The sequence below is a fragment of the Medicago sativa genome, chromosome 5, assembly GCF_051527215.1.
Source record: "Medicago sativa cultivar Bolivia chromosome 5, Bolivia_mono, whole genome shotgun sequence".
Taxonomy (NCBI): Eukaryota; Viridiplantae; Streptophyta; class Magnoliopsida; order Fabales; family Fabaceae; genus Medicago; species Medicago sativa.
This window is the reverse complement of record NC_140753.1, coordinates 46,147,247-46,153,269: the sequence shown is the minus strand read 5'-3', so window position 1 is coordinate 46,153,269 and position 6,023 is coordinate 46,147,247. Positions and strand designations below refer to the sequence as shown.

Sequence of the window (6,023 nt, the reverse complement as noted above, 5' to 3'; positions counted from 1 at the left end):
AAATTAGTAAGTTTGCATTAAAAAGTTATTTTATTATTGATAAAACAAAAATAAAAAATTATATTTATAAGATTAAGTTTCTAACAAATGATTCCTTAACCAACACGACACCAGTCAACAAGACCATTTGTTTTAATATATCATATATTTTGTCTTTTTTTTTAAAAAAAAATTGTTGCTTGATGGCAAGTTACACTTCGAATGACTTACCTTTCTCTAGTTTCAAGTCAAGCATTAATCTTTTGTTGAAAAGGCCAAGTTAAGCATTAATGACTAAATATTCTTTTTTTTTGGCTAATATAGTGATTTTTTTTTTTGACAGAGCTAATATAGTGACTTTTTTTTTGAGAGAATATATAGTGACTTAATATTCTCTTTTTTATTATTTTATTTTTTCAGCTAATATACGAAAACCTTAGAAAAAGCAACAATTTTCATATCTTTTATTATTTTTCCAAAACGAGACATAAAAACAAGGTTTAAATGTGTAATTGGTCCCTCGCACTTTTAACAGATTTTGGCATTGGTCCCTCGCACTTTTTTGTTTGGCATTGGTCCCCGCACTTTGTAAAAATATTGGCATTGGTCCTCGCACTTTTTTGTTTGGCATTGGTCCCCGCACTTTGTAAAAATATTGGTATTGGTCCCCGCACTTTGAAAAAATATTGGTATCGGTGCCACGTGGCATGAAATGATTGGGACCAATACCAATATTTTTCCAAAGTGCGGGGACCAATACCAATATTTTTACAAAGTGCGGGGACCAATGCCAAACAAAAAAGTACAAGGACCAATGCCAATATTTTTACAAAGTGCGGGGACCAATGTCAAACAAAAAAAAGTGCAAGGACCAACGCCAAAATCATTGAAAGTGCGAGGGACCAATTACACATTTAAACCTAAAAACAATCTAAAATATCTATTGGAGATTGTGTTGTGTTTTTAAGAAACAAGTGAACTTTCTTAGCTGTCTCCCCTCAGATATTTCTCTCTCTCTCTCTCTCCCCGTAGACTTGACTTGGTTATCAAGTAAGTCAATATATAAATATTATTATAAGATTCTTCTAACAACATTATACTCGCAACATAGTTTGATTAAAATATTGAGAAGAACTATCGTTGTTTCTCCAAGAATGGAACTTCTCAGTTCATTGACGAAAGAAGAGATTTTAGAGGTTCTATCTCATGGTTTATGTCATCACTGTGAAACCCTTATTCATGATCGTATCAGAAGAAGAACCGTTCATAAAAGTAAGTAATACTCTTTTCCTCTCTTTTTCATTATTATTTGTGTTTGTGTGTAGTTTCGTTAATTAACATGAGAATGATCAGTTCAATTTTGTCTTTGTCTGAAATTTATGGCTTTTGGGTTTTTCTTATTTCGAATCATGCTAATTTATTTTTGAAAGATAATTTTGAAATTTATGGCTTTGATCCTTTATGTTAGGATGAATGTATTCGAGTTAAGGGACCAAAACGAAACCAAAAAATAAGTTAAGGGACCAAAATGAAACCAAAAAATAAGTTAAGGGACCAAAACGTAACTTTTAATAGTTAAGGGACCAAAAATAAACCCAAAAATAAGTTAAGGGACCGAAACAGAAACTTTTGATAATTAAGGGACCAAAATGAAACCAAAAAATAAGTTAAGGGACCGAAAGAGTAATTGAGGCAAAAAATTTCTATCTATGGTACCCTCCCTTAAGGTACAAGATAGAATTTCCATTGTTCTTTAACCTTTTAACTTTTTACCAACAAAATATGTTTTTCCACCATCAATAAATCATAACCATTAGAAACTGTATACTTGTCTCTTAGTTTTTTAATTAGCTAGTAGTGAATTTCATAGCGTTTTCATCATTTAATATAGGAAAGCGTGGTGAGAATTTGTATCCTGCTGAAGACTTCGAAAGTTATGGAGATGCAATAAACTTTTATGTGGATGATAATGGTTCAATTTTAAAATCTTTGAACAAAAGAATTAGAAAAGAGTGGAAGAGTTCACGGAATGTTTTGAAGGAACACAAACAATTTAATACTGAATTGTTGTTATGTGATGGAATTGTTGATGTTTCTCCACCTGATGATGAGTTGACGGAGGAACGAGATGAGCGTGTTCGGTATTCCGAAGTTCACTGCAAAAGGACTTTACTTATGTTGAAAGGATCAATGGAAGGGATACAAATTTATTAGAAGGTCTTGAACTTCACACTGGTGTCTTCAATGCTACGGAGCAGAATGAAATTGTTGACTATATATACCGATTGCAGCGGAGAGGACAACAAGGAAGAATGAGAAGTATAAGCAAAACTGCCTATTTTCTCTTTATTTTCAATTCAGTCACAATTAGCACACTTTCTTTAGGACACACAATGTGAAATTAGATGTGTTTTGATTTGTTTTTATGCCAAGATTGGGATTCAATGTAAACCCATGGTACCAAGTTTGATTCATACTAAATTGGTTGATTCTGGATTCATTACTTCTTTTTTCATAACTTTGAATATACATATTAGATCCTCTCTAGGAATGTTCTGCATAATAATTGGTTTGATAGTTGCATCCGTAAAGTACTCTATTCTAACAACTAGTACTACTAGTGAAACACTGCTCCTCTCAATAACTAGTACATGGAATAAATTTGTAATTCTTACATCTATTGGCCTTTTTGTTCACAGATAAAACATATTCAAAACCTAGAAAGTGGATGCAAGGTAAAGGACGTGAAACCCTACAGTTTGGCTGCTGCTACAACTATGCAGTGGTAAGTAATTAAGGTTGTTGATTTCAGTTTTCATCTCTGAGTAGTTACTAATTGATATTAATTTTTTTGTAAAATGTTGCAGGACAAAAATGGTAACCCCCCTGGTATAAGTAGAACCGAAGAGGTTGATCCATTACCACGCGTGTTTAAGCAAATGATAAAGAGGATGGTTAGATGGAACATAATTCCTTCAACATGTGTTCCTGACAGTTGCATTGTCAACATATATGATGTAGGGGACTGCATTCCTCCTCACATTGACCATCATGACTTTGTCAGGCCGTTTTATTCCGTCTCTTTTTTGAACGAAGCTAAAATATTATTTGGTTCAAATCTGAAAGCTGTTCGTCCAGGAGAGTTTTTGGTCCCGCTTCGATTTCTTTGCCTGTTGGGTAATTATCTTCTTTTCCATCTTCTTGTAACTTCTCACAAATCATTTTTTTTACCATGACCTTTATTTTTATTTCCCATGTATCTGTTGTTTAGAAACTTGATACTACTTATTTTGATCATGCAGGTCGGTGTTTGTGTTGAAAGGTAATGGAGCAGACGTCGCTAAACATTGTATTCCATCAGTGTCATCAAAAAGGTATTTCAAATACCACAAATTTTGTATTCACTTGAAAATCCTATCATGTTTTATTGTATTGCTTTTATCTAATAATTATTCTTTTACTGTAGGATTTCTATTACATTTAGAAAGATGGATAAGAGAAAGTTACCATACAGTTATTCACCTGATCATGACCTAGTGGGAATCAAGCCACTTCTCATGAAATAACGTTTTAACGAGGCAGAGCGTGCTGAATCCGAATCTTATACAATTTGGAAAACTGGAAAGGAATGCTTCACGTCAAATTCGCACACAAGGAAAGGCATTGAGTTCAACAGAATTACTCCTCAATTGTTTATTTCTTATTGTAAATACTTTCTTCCATTCAAAGAGGAAAGTATTCTCTCAACAACACATTGGGGAATTTCATACCTCAATTTATGTACATTTTGTAACCATCACATTCTATTTTGAGAAATGACCTTTGTAGTATTTGCTTAATTAGAAATGTTAGAATTTTTATTGCATTTCACACTGCTATATTGTCTGAATTTATGATAAAGTCTGCAAAATCTCCAGTTGAAAGTTACTTATAATAGGACTATATTTTTGTGAAGTTGATTCGTGAATAAATTAAATATATTTCTCTTATAACTTACCATCCAATCAAATATGTTTATTGTGGTAGAATCAAATGCTATGTGCGGTAATTGTATGTTAAAGAAAAAAAGTGAGTGTATTTGGTAAATTTCTGAACCAGAAAGCAAATAACTAATACAGATAAATATCAGTTGTGAAAAACAAATTGCTGGTTCATATGTTTAGCAATCACAATCATTGTGAAAAAACAGTATCAACTAGTATATGATGACAGATACAAATATTGGAAATTAACATATTGACATATCTTTGCTTAAGTACTGTGGTATTCTGTGAAGGGATTTACTTTTTCATGCCATTCTCGCGTGCCCAATAAAAATTCTGGATTATAAATCCGAACAAGATTGTTAGGGATTTTCGAATTCTAAAATCCAGAACTTCACAAACCTCTGTTTTCTGTGTTGTATTTGATGTCAAAGGTCCCCGCAGACCGTCGTAGAATCCCCACATAAACTGTAAAGTAATTGCAGGGAATTTATGAACAAGTACCGAGACCATGACATCATAAACACTCTTAAAAAACTAAAAAATGTTTTAAGAAAAAGTAAGAAAAGATGGGAAGAATGAATGAAATTGTTGATGCATGCAAACCTATTTATAGTCTTAAACCAGTCCTAGACCATAACTACATTCAAAGGAAAAGTTTTTCATGGTCCAACCGATGAAAAATGCATTCAACACACCACAAACCGTCCAAACCTTTGGTGAAATGTCATATTCCACCTAGTCCGAGGGTTTTTGGATTATACAATCCAAAGTTGTATAAATATTTTCGGATTGTATAATCCGAATAGCACCATACTTTGATTAAGTTTCATTTTTGGTAGGTTTTCAAGGCGAATGACATAAGAATTTTTTAAAAAAATGTACAAAAGTAATTAAACAACTTAAAACAACACAAAAACATAAGTGATGAATCTTCTGGTAAGGTGTTTGAAGATGTGCTTTTATATTTGATCCAACCGACATATTTTGATCGGCGGGTCAACTGGATCAAGTTCATAAGAACCTCTTTGGAATCTGGTCTGCAACATAATGATGAAAGAGAATGTGTTTCAAGAGAATTGTTTTGAGTTAGATCTTTACGCATTGCCAACCGACATAGGTAAAAATTCAAGGCAACAAGATATAGCTCATAGCAACCTCCCGACCTAGAGGTTGATTTTTTTGGGATTTTTCTAGGCATGTTTAGGATATTAAAATATAAGTTTACATAAAGTAATTAAAAAAATTCGACTACGTACGAATTAATTTTGAATTTTTCAAGCGCCAAAAAAACTCAAAAACGGAACAATAGAAGTCTCCGACTTAGAAATCGAATTTTGATCTGATTGTTTGCAGAGATATCTATAAAAATACATAACAAAAAATATATGCAAATTTTTATAGTATTTTGAAGACGTTTCGACTTATTTTTATTTTTCAACCAAAGCGCGTAAAATTACAAATTTGTTCCGTGTAAGCATATACATTCCGGTCAAATTGTGTTCCCTAATTGTGCAGGCATGGTTGGAGCATTATAAGAACTATCACTTTGAAAGTTTGGAGCTTTTAATGGAGAGACAAAATAATTATGAATTGTTTAAGAAATTCATAATTATGGGAAATTAAAATTTATAAGTAATTCGTCCCTAGTCGAAAAAATCTAATATTTTGCGTAAAGTTGTGTTTTAACGTCGTCCTTGTTAGGGCCAAACCGCAAGTGCACGGCCTATCGAAGTAATAGTAATAAGAAAGAGTATCGTTCCGCTAGGGAGTTGTTCAATTTAACTAACTTTAAAAGAATGATTAGAGGAGGAGAAAAGTTAAAAAAGGGGTTGTAGTTGCCGAAGGTAAATAACAATAATAATAAAGAGCCTTGGGATCATTGGTTCGTCATAACAACGAATCCTTCACAATCAAGCCTTAAACTTATAATTATACGTTATTCTTAATTTCTAAAAACAAGTTTCTCTTTGGCATATAAAAGCTTCTCTCGAAGTCGTTGAGTGTATCCCTCCAACAACCACACCTATTCTCATGTGTGATTGCCTTTGGGACCCTTGA

The 6,023-nt window shown here is 32.7% G+C and overlaps 1 pseudogene across 1 annotated transcript; it reads left to right on the top strand.

Annotated features, from left to right (window-relative positions):
• Nucleotides 1-1,071: 1,071 nt before the first annotated feature.
• On the top strand, nt 1,072-3,679 carry LOC146922429 (RNA demethylase ALKBH9B-like; annotated as a pseudogene). Its single transcript, XR_015012460.1, has 6 exons — nt 1,072-1,251; nt 1,871-2,298; nt 2,679-2,764; nt 2,847-3,156; nt 3,282-3,353; nt 3,446-3,679. The product of XR_015012460.1 is annotated as an RNA demethylase ALKBH9B-like (transcript).
• The last annotated feature ends 2,344 nt before the right edge of the window (nt 3,680-6,023 follow it).